The sequence below is a fragment of the Hyperolius riggenbachi genome, chromosome 5, assembly GCF_040937935.1.
Source record: "Hyperolius riggenbachi isolate aHypRig1 chromosome 5, aHypRig1.pri, whole genome shotgun sequence".
Taxonomy (NCBI): domain Eukaryota; kingdom Metazoa; phylum Chordata; class Amphibia; order Anura; family Hyperoliidae; genus Hyperolius; species Hyperolius riggenbachi.
In genome coordinates, this window is record NC_090650.1 from 96,717,356 (window position 1) to 96,734,422 (window position 17,067).

Consider the following 17,067-nt stretch of genomic DNA (forward strand, 5'->3'; position numbering starts at 1 on the left):
TTTCCTTCATATTAACATTTTAAAATTAGTAATATATCGATTTAAAGGAATACTTAAGTCACGTAAAAAAAATGACTTTTACTCACCTGGGGCTCCCCTCAGCCCCCTGCAGCTGAACGGTGCCCTCGCCGTGTCCCTCCGATGCGCCTGGTCTCGACGGCGGCCACTTCCGGTTTGGCCGTCACCGGCCGACAGGCTGGGAATGCGGCTGATTATCCACGTCCCCGGCCGCAATAGCGCCCTCTATAATGCTATTGCGTCCGGGGACGCGGATAATCAGCCGCGTTCACAGCCTGTCGGCCGGTGACGGCCAAACCGGAAGTGGCCGCCGGCGAGTCCTGGTGCATCCTAGGGACACGGCGACGGCACCGTTCAGCTGCAGGGGGCTGAGGGGAGCCCCAGGTGAGTAAAAGTCCTTTTTTTATGTGACTTAAGTATTCCTTTAAAGGCTGGGAATAAAGTTTAGAGTCAAACACATTTTTTAGTAGAGAAATATATATATTTACATAGAAAGAGGGACAAAGTCCTGAAAGAGGGACAAATGAGGAAAGAGGGACAGGGCTCCCAAAGAGCACACATGTATGTAGCACTCAGCTGCCTGGAAATCACATGTCGCTTGCTACCTGCACAACAAAGCTGCACAAGGACAGCGGCGGCTGGATGGACGTGATGGAAAGGTTCCGCAGCTTCTGTGCAGCCACAGGCTGGTTTTTATCGCTGCACACAAGCCTTCGATACATGTTTAATTAATGAAGGCGCACAGCATGAAGCCATCATAACTTAACTTTCACTCCCGGTCAGCATTTGTAGCGCAGCATAACCTGCCAGCACAGAAGCCCCACTAGTAACCAGCTGCCAGTCACGCAGGAGGGGCGTGGTCACGACAGGAGCTCCCTACTGTGTGTGAAAAGGGGGAAGAAGAACAGCGCTGTACTGCCGCGTGCGGGGATCGGACTGTGACGTCAGCGACCCTAAACAGGTACGTTCGCAGAGCACAAAGCAGAGAGAGGGACGGAGAGCGAGCAGGCGCGCGCGTGCTCGTGCATGGCAGGGCCCGCGTTCTGGCAGAGTTCTGTGAGGAAAGAAGCGGGCGCGTGTCACATGTACAGCGGATTCTCTCTCCCTATAGCCAGAGACGGAACAGCGCCACGGGGCCGCAGAGCCAGCCAGCTCGCTTGAGTTCTTATTCCCAGCGGCCGGGGGAAGAGGTGAGTGGCTATCACCGGGTGGCGAGGCTGTGATTTGTGTCCTGCTGCAGCCACTGGACACCGGGCAGGAGGCGGAGCCGCGCACATGGCCCGGGAGAGCAGATGGAGTCCCCTCATGTCACCCTGCTGCTGACAGCATTGCTCGCTGTGTGTGGCTTTCTCTATCCTGCCGCCCTGTATGTCATTTTTCTGAATGAGCAGCAGGTCACGTTTTCTATCGTTTGTATGTTTTCCAGTGCATGAGTGTAGTATAAAGATTGTGCTATGATTGCAGGCGAGCTCCATGCTGTGCCTCAGAATGGGGTCCCGAGATAGCTGTGACCTTCATTCTGTAGTGATCTGCATCTTTTGGGGGGTCTGGTGTACTCCTGTTTGGGGGATGAAAAAAATGGTGCACTGACATTCAGGAGATCAGTGAGGGCTCCAGGTCTCAGATATGTGCAATTGTGTAACTCCAGTAGTAGACTTCTGTGGCACTAGGCTGTTAGGTGTACTGTTAATGTTTCCAGTATTGTAGTTTATTATGATCGTGTGTAGGAATATGTTTATGTAAACTGAATACTAGGTTATCATAGGGGGCGGGGAAATTCTTGTCCCCAGCCGGAAGGCATTCCACCTATTGCTATTGTAGTAAAAAAGCAAATACTGTAATAATATATGGAAGATGATTTTGCTGTGTAAATATCGAATGTTTAAGTATTCCAGTAGTACTATTGGATTATGTAATGTTATGTGTGCATTGATATATTCTGCAGTGTACTCCGAATAAGAATAATTAACTGCTCCTCATAGAAGCTCGCAATTAAATGTCCTTACCAAGGCTGGACATATGTAGGCAGGACAAGTGATAGCTGGCTCCTAACTCCCTGACGCTGGCTCCCACATTTCATTTTGATTTGTCCTGTCCAGGTCCCTGTTGTAATCTAATAATCTTGCTGTACTGAAGGGTAATATTTTGGGGGTTGGGGGCATTCATTAACATACCAGTATGTTTTTTTTTTTTTTTTTTTTCGGATGTGAGAGGAAACCATAATGTGCAAAGGAAACTCATGCTAGCAAGCAGATAACATCCAGACTCCATGCAGATAGTGTCCTGCCTGGGAATTCAATCCCTAGCACTGCAAGGTGAGAGGGCAAGCATGCAAACATGTGGTCCCCTCCCATCCCAGAAAAGCTGCTATAGATGCCTCTGACTGTGTATGTCAGTCATCCCTTTACCTCGTGACCCTTCATGTGTGCTCTGTAAGGTGTTTCTTGCTGTCAAAGCCTGGTCTGTCAAGTGTCTCAGGATAAGGACATAGAGGGATGGATTGCTGCTGGCTGATTTGTATTCTTTCTTTCCAGTCTTCATGAGAGAGAATGGCTTTGGCACTCTTTAAAGAGCAGTGCTGGTGTGTCCAATGGGTGAAGAAATGTCCTAGATGGTGTTAGGGACAGTCTCTTTTTGATGATTAAGTTCTCATAAAACGTTGCTCAGGGTTAAAGCTGTCTGCTCCTACAGACTAGAACTGCAAGATGGCAGTATGACAGGCTGCCTTGTGGAAATTTTGTTTAAAGAGACTACTACGGATTTCTGTGACAAGTTATATGATCCTTGTAGTTAAACAGGAGTGGCTTATAATAAAACTTCGGCCAATTCGGTCTTCTGTGTGCCAGCAGCCAAAGACGTTTGGCAAATCCCTAGTTTATTATTACTTTTAGAAATAAAAATGAACCAGGCATTTGTGGTTTCCTGACTGTTTATCCAAAAATATTGCATGGAATGTGTTCTGTGGCTGGGATGTTCATCTGCGATCTCATTAATAGCTGCTGTCAGAGGCATATTGTTCTGTTTGTATGTTAAAGTGCTAGAAATGACAACATTGCAGTTATATTTTTTAATATCCTCATTGATTCCCATTGATGCCATTGACACTGAACAAGCATCTTTTGTACAGAGTCTGAAATGTACTGTACCGATTAAGAATACATGGTGCATTCTCTAGAGCTGTATTAAGCCCACAGCTGCCTTCTGCGTGAAGAGCCTCTTTATTAATAAGTCAAGGTAATATATGTTACTGTCTACTCCTGTTGGGAAAGTGTCTGTAAGAATGGCATTGCCGGGGGGCATTCTGTGTTTTACATATTAAGTCTGTATTCCTTGCGTTGCTGTATTAAAGTTTCATATGAGAGATTTTCTCTAATCTACATGTTTTACGTAGTCAATTCAGAGAACATGAACATAAAGAAGAATTCGTACTGTAGAAAACGTGGCGGTGGAGTCAGTATAAAAATCATCCGACTCCTCAGTTTATGAAACCACTGTTTCCAGATAGCCAAAATTGCTCTGAATCCTTAGTCTAAGGACGCCAAGTTTCCAAAATTGCTCTGACTTCTCGACTCCCACTCCACAGCCCTGGTGGAATATATGTAGGAGGTTTTTTTTGCCACAATGGGCTCTATTCACAAATCTTTTCCACCTGTTTTCACCTTATCTATGTTACTTTTTTTTAAGCTTCCAAAGAGCAAAATATAATATAATTAAGGTAAGAAAAGTAATATTGAAATGAAGTTAATCAGGAACAACTTACTTTGAGTGATTATTTTGCTTGTAAATGTGCTGAAAGGTTATTTTTATCAAATAGGTGATAAATAAGTCATGTTTGAGAAGTTTTGTGAATAGAGCCCAATGTAAGTGACTTGTTTTTCAAAAGCTTCAAAATGTTCTATGTTGACGTGGTTTGATTAAAATTATGAGAATCTAGACATATACTGCAATAGACCTCTCCAGTATATTTCGTTATGGTTTATGTGACTACTTAATTGACATTTATTGCTGTTTGTGTCTCTGATGAAGTCAGGAGATTCTTCTCAATTCTTGTTTAAAGTGTTGGGTCACAAGAGCAGAACATTTGCAGAAATCTCCCCAGCTGATGAAATCTGACAGAGGTCACTAACCCTTCCCTAATCTATTCAAACTGTGGGAAAAACACACTTGACATGAGAAAAATATGGAGGTTGTCGGTGTCCTTTCTAAAAGATTGCAAGTTGTCTGACTTTAATGCCAGTTTTGACTGATGCTATAGACAAATGTAGAAATGTTATCCTGATCGCCTTCTCACTTTCCTGGTCTGTATTCTGCTTGCTGCATGTCAGTGACTCAAAGGATCAGCAGAAAAGCCAACTTAGCATTTTTTTGGAACAAATCAGAAATGGTTCCTCCATATTGCTGAAAAGTGGGTCATGGATAGGGAAAATAAAGGGGATATTTGCTTCTCTATTTGGGTTAACAGGACTATATACCCCACTAGATAATTTGAAACTATCGCGTTGCATGGCAATATATTGGGTAACAATGAAATGTTGTTTCTTCCCTCTCAAAAAAAAAAAAAACTAGTGTCGGCTACCTCTCTACCGATCTCCTAAGTTGAAAAATCCTTAGCTAAATTTTGTGGTAGTTCCTATTGCAGCTCGTAGTTGAATTCCTCCAGCTAGTTCTCCTATTTCTATTGAACTGAATGGGCTGCCCTGCATAGCAGGTCTGTAAAGTGGGTAAGCTGCTGTGTGTACAGTACAGACCAAAAGTTTGGACACACCTTCTCATTCAAAGAGTTTTCTTTATTTTCATGACTATGAACATTGTACATTCACACTGAAGGCATCCAAACTGTGAATTAACACATGTGGAAGTATAGTACATAACCAAAAAGTGTGAAACAACTGAAAATATGTCATATTCTAGGTTCTTCAAAGTAGCCACCTTTTGCTTTGATTACTGCTTTGCACACTCTTGGCATTCTCTTGATGAGCTTCAAGAGGTAGTCACCTGAAATGGTCTTCCAACTGTCTTGAAGGAGTTCCCAGAGATGCTTAGCACTTATTGGCCCTTTTTGCCTTTACTCTGCGGTCCAGCTCACCCCAAGCCATCTCAATTGGGTTCAGGTCTGGTGACTATGGAGGCCAGGTCATCTGGCGCAGCACCTCATCACTCTTCTTCCTGGTCAAATAGCCCTTACACAGCCTGGAGGTGTGTTTGGGGTGATTGTCCTGTTGAAAAATAAATGATGGTCCAACTAAACTCAAACCAGATGGAATAGCATGCCACTGCAAGATGCTGTGGTAGCCATGCTGGTTCAGTATGCCTTTTTAATTTTGAATAAATCCCCAACAGTGTCACCAGCAAAGCACCCCCACACCATCACACCTCCTCCATGCTTCACGGTGGGAACCAAGCATGTAGAGACCATCCGTTCACCTTTTCTGCATCGCACAAAGACATGGTGGTTGGAACCAAAAATCTCAAATTTGGACTCATCAGACCAAAGCACAGATTTCCACTGGTCTAATGTCCATTCCTTGTGTTCTTTAGCCCAAACAAGTCTCTTCTGCTTGTTGCCTGTCCTTAGCAGTGGTTTCCTAGCAGATATTCTACCATGAAGGCCTGATTCACACAGTCTCCTCTTAACAGTTGTTCTTGAGAAGTGTCTGCTGCTAGAACTCTGTGTGGCATTGACCTGGTCTCTAATCTGAGCTGCTGTTAAAGAGTAACTGTTAGCCCCAAAAATGAAATTTAATTCTCTATTGCAATGTTTTATTAACTTTTTAAGGGAGCCAAAAAGGCAATGCAGAAGTTAAAAATCAATCTAATTTTTTTACTATGTAGCCTTTTCCCCAGGATGCAAAGCCGCATAACAGATACTGCTGAGCATGCCCATGTCTGCCTGACCCCCCCCCCTCCCCCAGGACCAGGTGCCGATATATTCTCACCCCAAACAGCTGACCGCTCTGACACTGAGAGCAGGAGCAGTTCCAGCGCCGCCACCGCAGAGCAGCCGCCGCCGTGCATCTCTCTCCTGCTAGTGATTCTCTCACATGTGACTCGGCGGCGGCTGCTCTTAAACAGTATATTCAGTAGGACTATCAGCTGTGTATCCACCTGACTTCTCCACAACGCAACTGATGGACCCAACCCCATTTATAAGGCAAGAAATCCCAGTTATTAAACCTGACAGGGCACACCTGTGAAGTGAAAACCATTTTAGGTGACTACCTCTTGAAGCTCATCAAGAGAATGCCAATAGTGTGCAAAGCAGTAATCAAAGCAAAAGGTGGCTACTTTGAAGAACCTAGAATATGACATATTTTCAGTTGTTTCACACTTTTTGGTTATGTTCTATACTTCCACATGTGTTAATTCATAGTTTGGATTCCTTCAGTGTGAATGTACAATGTTCATAGTCATGAAAATAAAGAAAACTCTTTGAATGAGAAGGTGTGTCCAAACTTTTGGTCTGTACTGTACATAGCTATACACTATGGGACACAAGGTATTGGATAAACACAGCTTTGATTTCTTTATAAACCAGCAATTTGCTAGTTTGCTAAGCTTTCAGAAACCATGTATATGGCTTATTAAGACTCTAGTCTTTCAGCCTGATGAATCTTACACACTTCAGATTTTCCTTGGCTGATCATACATAGCATTGCGGTCCAAATTCATAGTCGGGGTGTGTCTAGCACCAGATTTTTCAGCTGGAGGTGGCTAAGCATTGATGTCCTGTCTTCAGGGCGGAGCCAAATGCAAACAAGAGGTGGGCTGGGCAATGGAGTGTGGCCTGGGGTCACATTGGGGGGGGGGGGGGGGGGGGGGGCAGTTGGATAGCCCTGATACAGTGGGATGTGAAAGTTTAGACAACCTTGTTAATCATCATGATTTTCTTGTATAAATCATTGGTTGTTATGATAAAAAAATGTCAGTTAAATTTATCTTATAGGAGACACACACAGTGATATTTGAGAAGAGAAATGAAGTAGTTTATTGGATTTATAGGACGTGTGCAATAATTGTTTAAACAAAATTAGGCAGGGTTATACATTTGGGCACCACAAAAAAAGAAATGAAATCAATATTTAGTAGATCTTCCTTCTGCAGAAATTACAGCCTCTAAACGCTTCCTGTAGGGTCCAATGTGAGGGACGGTGCACACCAGGTTCTGGATCGGTTTTTTTAAATGCTTGCAGGGGGGACACAGCTTGGCTAATGAAAGTGATTGGGATGGTGCACACCAGAGCGGCTTGTTTTTTCCACAAACTCAGGGGGCTGCAGCATTTTTTTAGATTTCTGAGGCATTTCTGCCTCAATGTTAAAGTATAGGAAAGTGGAAAACCGCTCTGAAAAACGCTAGATCAGAGCGGTTTTCCAGGCGTTTTTGTTACAGTAGCTGTTCAGTAACAGCTGTACTGTAACAATATGAAATCTGCTACACAGAAACGTTCCAGAAAACGTTAGGCATGTTTAGAAAACCTCTCTAAACATGCCTAGAATTGTTCTGAAATCTGCTTCAAAAACCTCTAGCGTTTTGCGGATCTGCTAGAGGTTTTTGGTGTGCACAGGCCCAGAGTCTGGATTCTGGTTGAAGGTATTTTGGACCATTCCTCTTTACAAAGCATCTCTAGTTCATTCAGGTTTGATGGCGTCCGAGCATGGACAACTCTTTAACTCGCCACAGATTTTCAATTATATTCAGGTCTGGGGACTGAGATGGCCATTCCAGAACGTTGTACTTGCTCCTCTGCTTGAATGCCTTAGTGTGTTTTGAGCAGTGTTTAGGGTCGTTGTCTTCAGCTTTGTCACTGATTCCTGGACATTGGTCTCCAGAATCTGCTGATACTGAGAGGAATCCATGCGTCCCTCAACTTTGACAATATTCCCAGACCCTGCACTGGCCACACAGCCCACAGCATGATGGAAACTCCACCATATTTTACTGTAGGTAGCAGGTGTTTTTCTTGGATTGCTGTGTTTTTCCTCCATGCATAATGCCCCTTGTTATGCCAAAATAACTCAGTTTTTTAGTTTCATCAGTCCCCAGCACCTTATTCCAAAATGAATCTGGCTACCTCAAGCAGCTCTGTTCGTGCTGTGGATGGAGAAAAATACTTCCTCTGCATCATTCTCGCATACAGCATCTCCTTGTGTAAAGTGTGCCGAATGGTTGCACGATGCACAGTGACTTGCAGCAAGATGATGTTGTAGGGCTTTGGTGCTGGTCTGTGGGTTGACTAACTGTTCTCACCATTTGTCGCATTTGTTTATCCAAGATTTTTTGGGTCTGCCACTTCAAGCCTTTCCTCAATATGTTCCTAACTGTGGAAACAGACAGCTGAAATCTCTGAGACCGCTTTCTGTATCCTTTCTCTAAACCATGATGGTGAACAATCTTTGCGTTCAGGTCATGTGAGAGTTGTTTTGAGACCCCCATGTTGCTACTCTTCAGAGAAAATTAAGAGGAGGGAAACTAACATTTGACCCCCTTAAATACTCTTTCTCATAATTGGATTCACCTGTGTATGTAGGTCAGGGGTCACTGAGCTTAAAAAGGCAATTTGAGTTCCAATAATTAGTTACAAAGGTTTTGGAATCAATAACATGACAACAGTGCCCAAATTTATGCTCCTGCCTAATTGTATTTAAACAATTATTGCACACCTTCTGTAAATCCAATAAACGTAATTTCACTTCTCAAATATCACTGTGTGTGTCTCCTATATGATATATTTAACTGACATTTTTTATCGTAACAACCATTTATACAGGAAAATCATGATGATTAACAAGGTTGTCTAAACTTTCTCATCCCACTGTATATACAGTGATTTGAAAAAGTATTCGGACCCCTTGAAGTTTTCCACATTTTGTCATATTATTGCCACAAACATGAATCAATTGTATTGAAATTCCACGTGAAAGACCAATACAAAGTGGTGTACACGTGAGAAGTGGAACGAAAATCATACATGATTCCATGATTTGTAGAACCACCTTTTGCTGCAATTACAGCTGCCAGTCTTTTAGGGTATGTCTCTACCAGCTTTACACATCTAGAGACTGAAATCCTTGCCCATTCTTCTTTGCAAAACAGCTCCAGCTCCGTCAGATTAGATGGACAGCGTTTGTGAAACGGCAGTTTTCAGATCTTGCCACAGATTCTCGATTGGATTTAGATCTGGACTTTGACTGGGCCATTCTAACACATGGATATGTTTTGTTTTAGGCCTCTTTCACACCAAGACGTTGCGTTTTAGGGGACGTTAAGGTCGCATAAAGTGCCCCTAACGCAACGCATGGTGGGGTTGAAGTTGGACGTCAGATTGAGCCGCGTTATGAGGCTCTTGGTGCTATCCTGGGAAGTCGGGATCTTTTCAATGATTCGGATGATTCGAATCGGATCATTGAAAAGATCTGGATCTTTGAACTAAATCTTTGAATCATTTTACTAGGGAAGCAGGAAGCAGGGGTGCAGCAGAGTGAGAGGTGTAGGAGAATGAGGGCACATTGAGGGTGCTAATGGGGAAGGGAGATATGCAGCAGGAAGATTGTGCTTGTGCACAGAAGCTGCAGTTCCCGTTTCTTCCAGACATCCACTGTGAACCGAATCCTTCATTGTGATGATCCGGATGATTCGACTCACAAAAAAGATCCGGATCAAAGATCGTATTAATTAGCCATGTGGCTAGGAACAATAGCGGACTCTCCCCTTACTGAGCATGTGCAAACAGTCTAAGGCAGCTAAAACCACCTATAACGCACAGCATGCTGCACTTTGAACGTCCAGCGTTCCACTGTAACGCAACGTGGGCACTGAACAGCCCATTGCTTTTTCTTTACTGTGAGTTGGGCTGCGTTACAGGCTGCTCTAACGTGCGCCTGTAACGTCCCACTGTGAAAGCGGCCTTAAACCATTCCGTTGTTGCCCTGGCTTTATGTTTAGGGTCATTGTTCTGCTTGAAGGTGAACCTCCGCCCCAGTCTCAAGTCTTTTGCAGACTCCAAGAGGTTTTCTTTTAAGATTGCCCTCTATTTGGCTCCATCCATCTTCCCATCAACTCTGACCAGCTTCCCTGTCACTGCTGAAGAGAAGCACCCCCAGAGCATGATGCTGCCACCATGTGTTCAGAGTGATGTGCAGTGTTAGTTTTACGCCACACATAGCGTTTTGCATTTTGGCCAAAAATTTCCAATTTGGTCTCATCTGACCAGAGCACCTTCTTCCACATGTTTGCTGTGTCCCCCACATGGCTTGTGGCAAACTGCAAAAGGGACTTCTTATGCTTTTCTGTTAACAATGGCTTTCTTCTTGCCACTCTTTCATAAAGGCCAACTTTGTGTGGTGCACGACTAATAGTTGTCCTATGGACAGATTCCCCCACCTGAGCTGTAGATCTCTGCAGCTCGTCCAGAGTCACCATGGGCCTCTTGACTGCATTTCTGATCAGCGCTCTCCTTGTTGGGCCTGTGGGTTTAGGTGGACGGCCTTGTCTTGGTAGGTTTACAGTTGTACCATACTCCTTCCTTTTCTGAATGATCGCTTGAACAGTGCTCCGTGGGATGTTCAAGGCTTTGGAAATCTTTTTGTAGCCTAAGCCTGCTTTAAATTTCTTAATAACTTTATCCCTGACCTGTCTGGTGAGTTCTTTGGACTTAATGGTGTTGTTGCTCCCAATATTCTCTTAGACAACCTCTGAGGCTGTCACAGAGCAGCTGTATTTGCACTGACATTAGATTACACACAGTTGAACTCTATTTAGTCATTAGCACTCATCAGGCAATATCTATGGGCAACTGACTGCACTCAGACCAGAAGGGGCTGAATAATTACGCACACCCCACTTTGCAGTTATTGATTTGTAAAAAATGTTTGGAATCGTATGATTTTCGTTCCACTTCTCACGTGTACACCACTTTGTATTGGTCTTTCATGTGGAATTCCAATAAAATTGATTCATGTTTGTGGCAGTAATATGCCAAAATGTGGAAAACTTAAAGGGGGCCGAATACTTTACTACAAACCACTGTAGCTTTAGTAAACTGAACCCATAGAGGTGTGTGTTTTTTTTTGTTTTTTTTTTTTGTTTTTTTTTAGTGCTTCTTATTTTCTGATGGGTAATAAGAACTTTAATCTTTCTATTTTGGTCCTACTTTAATGGCAGATGTTGGAATTGTATCAATGGAAGGCTAGTCAACACTATTACATCAGTGTTCACAGCAGATATTGACAATAGTGACATCACTCTTTGATTGGTTGCAGTTGTGTAGCTGGATAGTTTGAAAAGGTATGCTGAATGCCTTTCAGTTTTAATCTGGGGCTGGCTTTGCCATTGGAGAATTATTTACCCGTTTGTATCATTTTATCTGTTAATTTGCAGAACATTTTCTGTGCTGGACTGAATGTTTCCTCTAGTTGGTGCCTCACTTTCTTTATTGTAATGCAAATAAGATATTGTGTATGTAGGCTGTGTACATATGGCTCACAGGAAATTACTGCTGTGCATAAAATTGCCAGTTAAATGACTGTCAGCTCATTCATTAGTAGTTATTGTATAATGTGTTTAGATTTATAGCCCTTCTTAAAGGTGGCCATACACTTATAGATTTGCAGCAGATTCGACCATCAGATTTCTGTCAGATGCCTGTCAAGTTGAATCTGACAGGTATCTATCTGATGTGTGCCACACGCTTAAGGGGCCCATACACTGGTCGATTTCGGCCATTGATCGACCGATCCTATAGAATCGATCAGAAATCTATTCTTTCAAATCGGCAAATTGATCAATATGCAATCAATTTTGATCAGTTTCGATCGATTTGATTTATCTGACAGGATGGAAAATCTAGGTCGATCTGCCCATAGAGTTGCATTGGATCTAATGGTGCAATAATGCATTTAGATCGATTTTAGAATAGATTTAATTCTGAAATCTATTGGAAATCTGTTCCTAGTGTGTGGCACACATCAGTCAGATTCGACTTGACAGGCCACCTGTATGGCCACCTTTAGAACAGATTTGCAATAGATTTCAGAATGACATCTATTGGAAATCTATCTAAATGCATTATTGGACCATTAGATCCAATGCAACTCTATGGGCCAATCAATCTGCTGCCAGCAGCAGATCGACCTAGATTTTCCATCCTGTCAGATTGATCAAATCAGTCAATCAGCCACAAATCGATTGATAGATTTGATAGACTTGATTTCCGATCGATTCTATCGAATCGATCAATCGATTGATGGCTGAAATCGACCAGTGTATGGGATCCTTAAAGAGAATCTGTATTGTTAAAATCAAACAAAAGTAAACATACCAGTGCGTTAGGGGACATCTCCTATTACCCTCTGTCACAATTTTGCCGCTCCCCGCCGCATTAAAAGTGGTTAAAAACAGTTTTAAAAAGTTTGTTTATAAACAAACAAAATTGCCACCAAAACAGGAAGTAGGTTGATGTACAGCATGTCTACACATAGAAAATACATCCATACACAAGCAGGCTGTATACAGCATTCCTTTTGAATCTCAAGAGATCATTTGTGTGTTTCTTTCCCCCTGCATCTCTCATGCACTGAAGTTTCAGGCTGCTCTTTTCTTCCTGCAAACAGCTTTGCCCTTGTCTGAATTTCCTCAGTATGTGAAAGCCCAGCCAGCTCAGAGGACGATGATTTATCCAGCTTGTAAAAGATAAGAGAGAAGAGAGAAGCTGCTCTAATCTAAATAACACACAGGCAGTGTGCATAGAGGGGCCTGGAAGGGGAAGTTCATAGCAGGAGCACAACACTGAAGAACTTGGCAGCCTTCCAGACACAGGCTGACAAGTCTGACAAGAGAGAGATAAGTTGATTTATTACAGAGACTGTGATAGTACAAAGTGCTGCAATAAGCCAGAACACATTAGAATAGCTTTTGGAACTTGTAGGATGATAAAAAACAGGATGCAATTTTTGTTACGGAGTCTCTTTAAGTCTCATCTACACGGTACAATTTTCCGTCAGATCAACGGATTTATTACATAATTTCCAACCGGTCCAATTGGATTGCGATGGATTTTGCAATAGATTTTTTTTTTGGGGGGGGGGGGGTAGAAGGGGGGAAGAGGGAGCCACCTACTGGTTCCATAGATTTCATGCTGAAATGCATTGAAAATCTACGCGTACTTTCTGGTAGGAATATAACTTTCTGATGCGTGAGGGATAAACCTTTGGGTGTATGGACACCTTGGTAAACTCTTCAGTTTGAGAGGCAATATGGAAATGTGCTGGAGCTTATCAGACTCAGGAATAACTGGTCAAGTAACTGTCAGCTGATTATTTTTCCACGATAATTATTGGGTGCCTGTTCTGCTTCACTCCTGCATATTTCTAGTTGTGGTCTAAATGAGATTTGCATATCTTATTTTTGACTCGTCACTTTTCCATGTCAGCATGTGACAGAGGTTGTGGCTCTGTCTTCCTGGTACTAAAACCATGTTATTACTGTTTAAATTGCATCATTTCCTGTTCTCAGTGACATGACCGGGTGAGATCGCTTAAATGGCTAGTTATAAAAACTGCCCCTACCTAACTTGATTTAAAGGACTACTGTAGCAAGATTTATCTTTCTCAAATTTCCTTTTAAGAAATACCAGTTGCCTGGCTATCCTGCTGATCCTCTGCCTCTAATACTTTTAGCCATAGACCCTGAACAAGCATGGAGCAGATCAGGGGTTTCTGACATCATTGTCAGATCTGACCGATTTTAGCTGCATGCTTCTTTCTGGTGTGATTCAGACACTCCTGCAGTCATATAGATCAGCAGGGCTGCCAGACAACTGGTATTATTTAAACGGAAATAAATATGGCAGTCTCCATATTCTTCTCACTTCAGTTGTCCTTTAAAGCTATGTATGTTCTCGTTAGTGTTCCACTTCAGATTCCTGGCAAACACAGGCCTGTGATACACTGTGTAGAAAAGGATGAGTTTACTCATATGATACTCTGCCCCACAGAAAGCATGAAGCGAACAAAATCATTTTAGAAGAAAATCAGTTGCATCAGGATTCAGGAACAGAATGACCCAGGAAGTATAATTTACAATGGTGAGACAGCACTTATCTCCTGAATCTGAAATTTCTTAATGGAACAGTCAGAAATCTTCATTGTATCAGTTTAATAAAGACCAACGAAAAGTAAAAATGTGTTTTTTGTCCTTTGTGCACACAGTTTGTTTTTAACTTTGTATTAACTCTGACTTGCTCAATCTCAGTAGAGATAATTTAATAATCTAATATCTATCCCACTGCTACCATCACCAGCTTTATACTATTTCATCAAGTACCAAACTGAGTCCTTTATATCACAAACTGCTTCTGTCCCCGGCCATCCTCTTCCCCCACCCCCTGTGTTTCTGCCAGATTAAGGAGATGAGGAACGGCCTTTGTGATGGACTTTGAGAGCGTCTTAAATGACAACTGTAGTGAGACGAATATAGAGGGTGACATATTTCCTTTTAAACAATACCAGTTGCCTGGCAGCCCTGCTTATCTATTTGGCTGCAGTAGTGTCTGAAGAACACACCAGTAACAAGTATGCAGCTATTCCATTCCAATAATGTCAGGATCCCATGATCTGCACATGTTGTTTAGAGTATTAGGCACCGTTTCCACTACACTTCCGCATCACGTGCGGACAGTATAATGTATGCTCTGCTGGTCCGCAGTGATGTGGCTGGAGCCCGGGACAGATGCACTCCCCCATAGGCTATATGGGAGAATGCATCCGCTTGTCCAGGAATTATCGCAGACTGCACAGAAGTGTTGTCCGCTTAGGCCCGGTTCACATTAGCGTTCCAGGTCCGGCTTCCCCGGACCCGGAATGCTCCGTATGGTAAATGAATACATTGTTAATCAATGTACCCATTCACACTCGTGCGACCGTCCGGATCCGATCCGGAACGCAGCCCCAGGGACGATCCGGCTTTTTTCCAACTTGCTGCATTTTTGCCGTGCGGCTGCGGACCCGGGCCGGATCCTGACCCGAACATGCGGCCATGCTGTGCAATAAGGAACGGATGTTTCTCATCGCACTGGCAATAGGACCGGATGCTTCCAGCACCGGTCCTATGCCACTTGGTGGGCCCGGACTACACGCCGGTATCCCCCATGCTTGAGGTGCCTTTCCGGATCCGCAACTTGTGGTTTTCGGGAGCCACCGCAGAGACCCGTACGGTCTCTTTGCGGCCCCTGGACCCGGACCCCCCCCCCCGGACACTTGCGGACTCAAACCGCAAGTGTGAACGGGGCCTTACTGAAGCAGATCCGATGCAGCATAACAAGTTTGAATGGTTCCTATTCATAAAATAGGTGTTCGCTCGATGAGTGGATAAAAGATGTCCGCTCTCCGCTGTAGTGTTATTATTATTATTATTTAGTATTTATATAGCGCCGACATATTACGCAGCGCTGTACAGAGTATATATATATCTTGTCACTAACTGTCCCTCAAAGGAGCTCACAATCTAATCCCTACCATTGCCATATGTCTGTATTATGTAGTGTAAGTACTGTAGTCTAGGGCCAATTTTAGTGGGAGCCAATTAACTTATCTGTATGTTTTTGGAATGTGGGAGGAAACCGGAGTGCCCGGAGGAAACCCACGCAGACACGGAGAGAACATACAAACTCTTTGCAGATAGTGCCCTGGCTGGGATTCGAACCAGGGACCCAGCGCTGCAAGGCGAGAGAGCTAACCACTACGCCACCGTGCTGCCCGTGTGAACAGAGTCTCAGAGGCAGTGGATCAGCTGGATAGCCAGGCAAATGGTATTCCTTATAAGGAAATAAATATGGCAGCCTCCATATCCCTCTTGCTGCAGTCGTCCTTTAATTTTAGCAAGGGTTTGTTGATATTAACTAGCATGATGGCCTTTACTCTTTTATCTGTTTTGGACCAAAGTCAGTCTGTTTTTTTTATTTACTATAATTTCTCATACTTTGACTTACTAAGTCTTGTTCACACTGCCTGCTGCTCTGCATTATACCATGGCAGACAAACAGATGAATTAACCATTTAAGCCGCCTGGACGTGATTGTCACGTCCAGGTGGCTGCTGCTGTGCTTCTGCGCGCTCCCCGGTAGCCCGGAGATCAATGAATGGGAACATAGTTCCCATTCAGTGATCTAAGTCCCCAGCATAAAAACCGACGGCTTCTTATCAAAGGACGCTGTCTTTCTGACAAAAAAAAAAAAAAAGTTTCCTGTCCTCCTATATCCTTTCTTGGAAGTGAGCACAATAAAAAAAGTTACCCAAGGGTCTGAACTTTAATATGCATGTGAAGAGGGTATACTGCGAACATTTTTTAAATTACGGTATAAGCTTGCAAATAGTGATAGGCGCAAAACTGAAAAAATGCACCTTTTTATTTCCAAATAAAATATTGGCGCCATACATTGTGATAGGGACATAATTTAAAGAGAATCTGTATTGTTAAAATCGCACAAAAGTAAACATACCAGTGTGTTAGGGGACATCTCCTATTACCCTCTGTCACGATTTCACCGCTCCCCGCCGCATTAAAAGTAGTCAAAAACAGTTTTAAAAAGTTTGTTTATAAACAAACAAAATGGCCACCAAAACAGGAAGTAGGTTGATGTACAGCATGTCCACACATAGAAAATACATCCATACACAAGCAGGCTGTATACAGCCTTACTTCTGAATCTCAAGAGATCACTTGTGTGTGTTTACCTTCTGTCCCCAGCTTCTCTCATGCACTGAACATTACAGGCTTCCTGCAGACAGCTTTACCTATGTCGTTAATTCCTCAGTATGTGACAGACCAGCTCCTTTCACAGCCTCCAGAGGAGGATTTTTATCCAGCTCTCTTCTATCACTGATAAGATAGCAGAGAAGCTGCTGGCTTATGTAAATAAAACACACACTGGAGTGTGCATAGAGGAACAGTTCAACACTGAAGAACTTGGCAGCCTTCCAGACACAGGCCGACAAGTCTGACAGGGGAAAGATACATTGATTTATTACAGAGATGGTTATAGTAGAAAGAGCTACAGT

General features: G+C 43.2%; 1 protein-coding gene across 3 annotated transcripts in view; it reads left to right on the plus strand.

Annotated features, from left to right (window-relative positions):
* Positions 1-905: 905 nt before the first annotated feature.
* PALS2 (protein associated with LIN7 2, MAGUK p55 family member) overlaps positions 906-17,067 on the plus strand; it is a 190,705-nt gene continuing 174,543 nt past the window's right edge. For 2 of the 3 annotated variants that reach the window (XM_068236023.1, XM_068236027.1), the window contains exon 1: positions 1,027-1,208. The gene's annotated coding sequence lies outside the window, so the exon portion shown is untranslated. Of the gene's footprint in view, positions 980-1,026; positions 1,209-17,067 lie in introns of those variants that run through there. The other variant, XM_068236026.1, reaches the window with a different exon arrangement.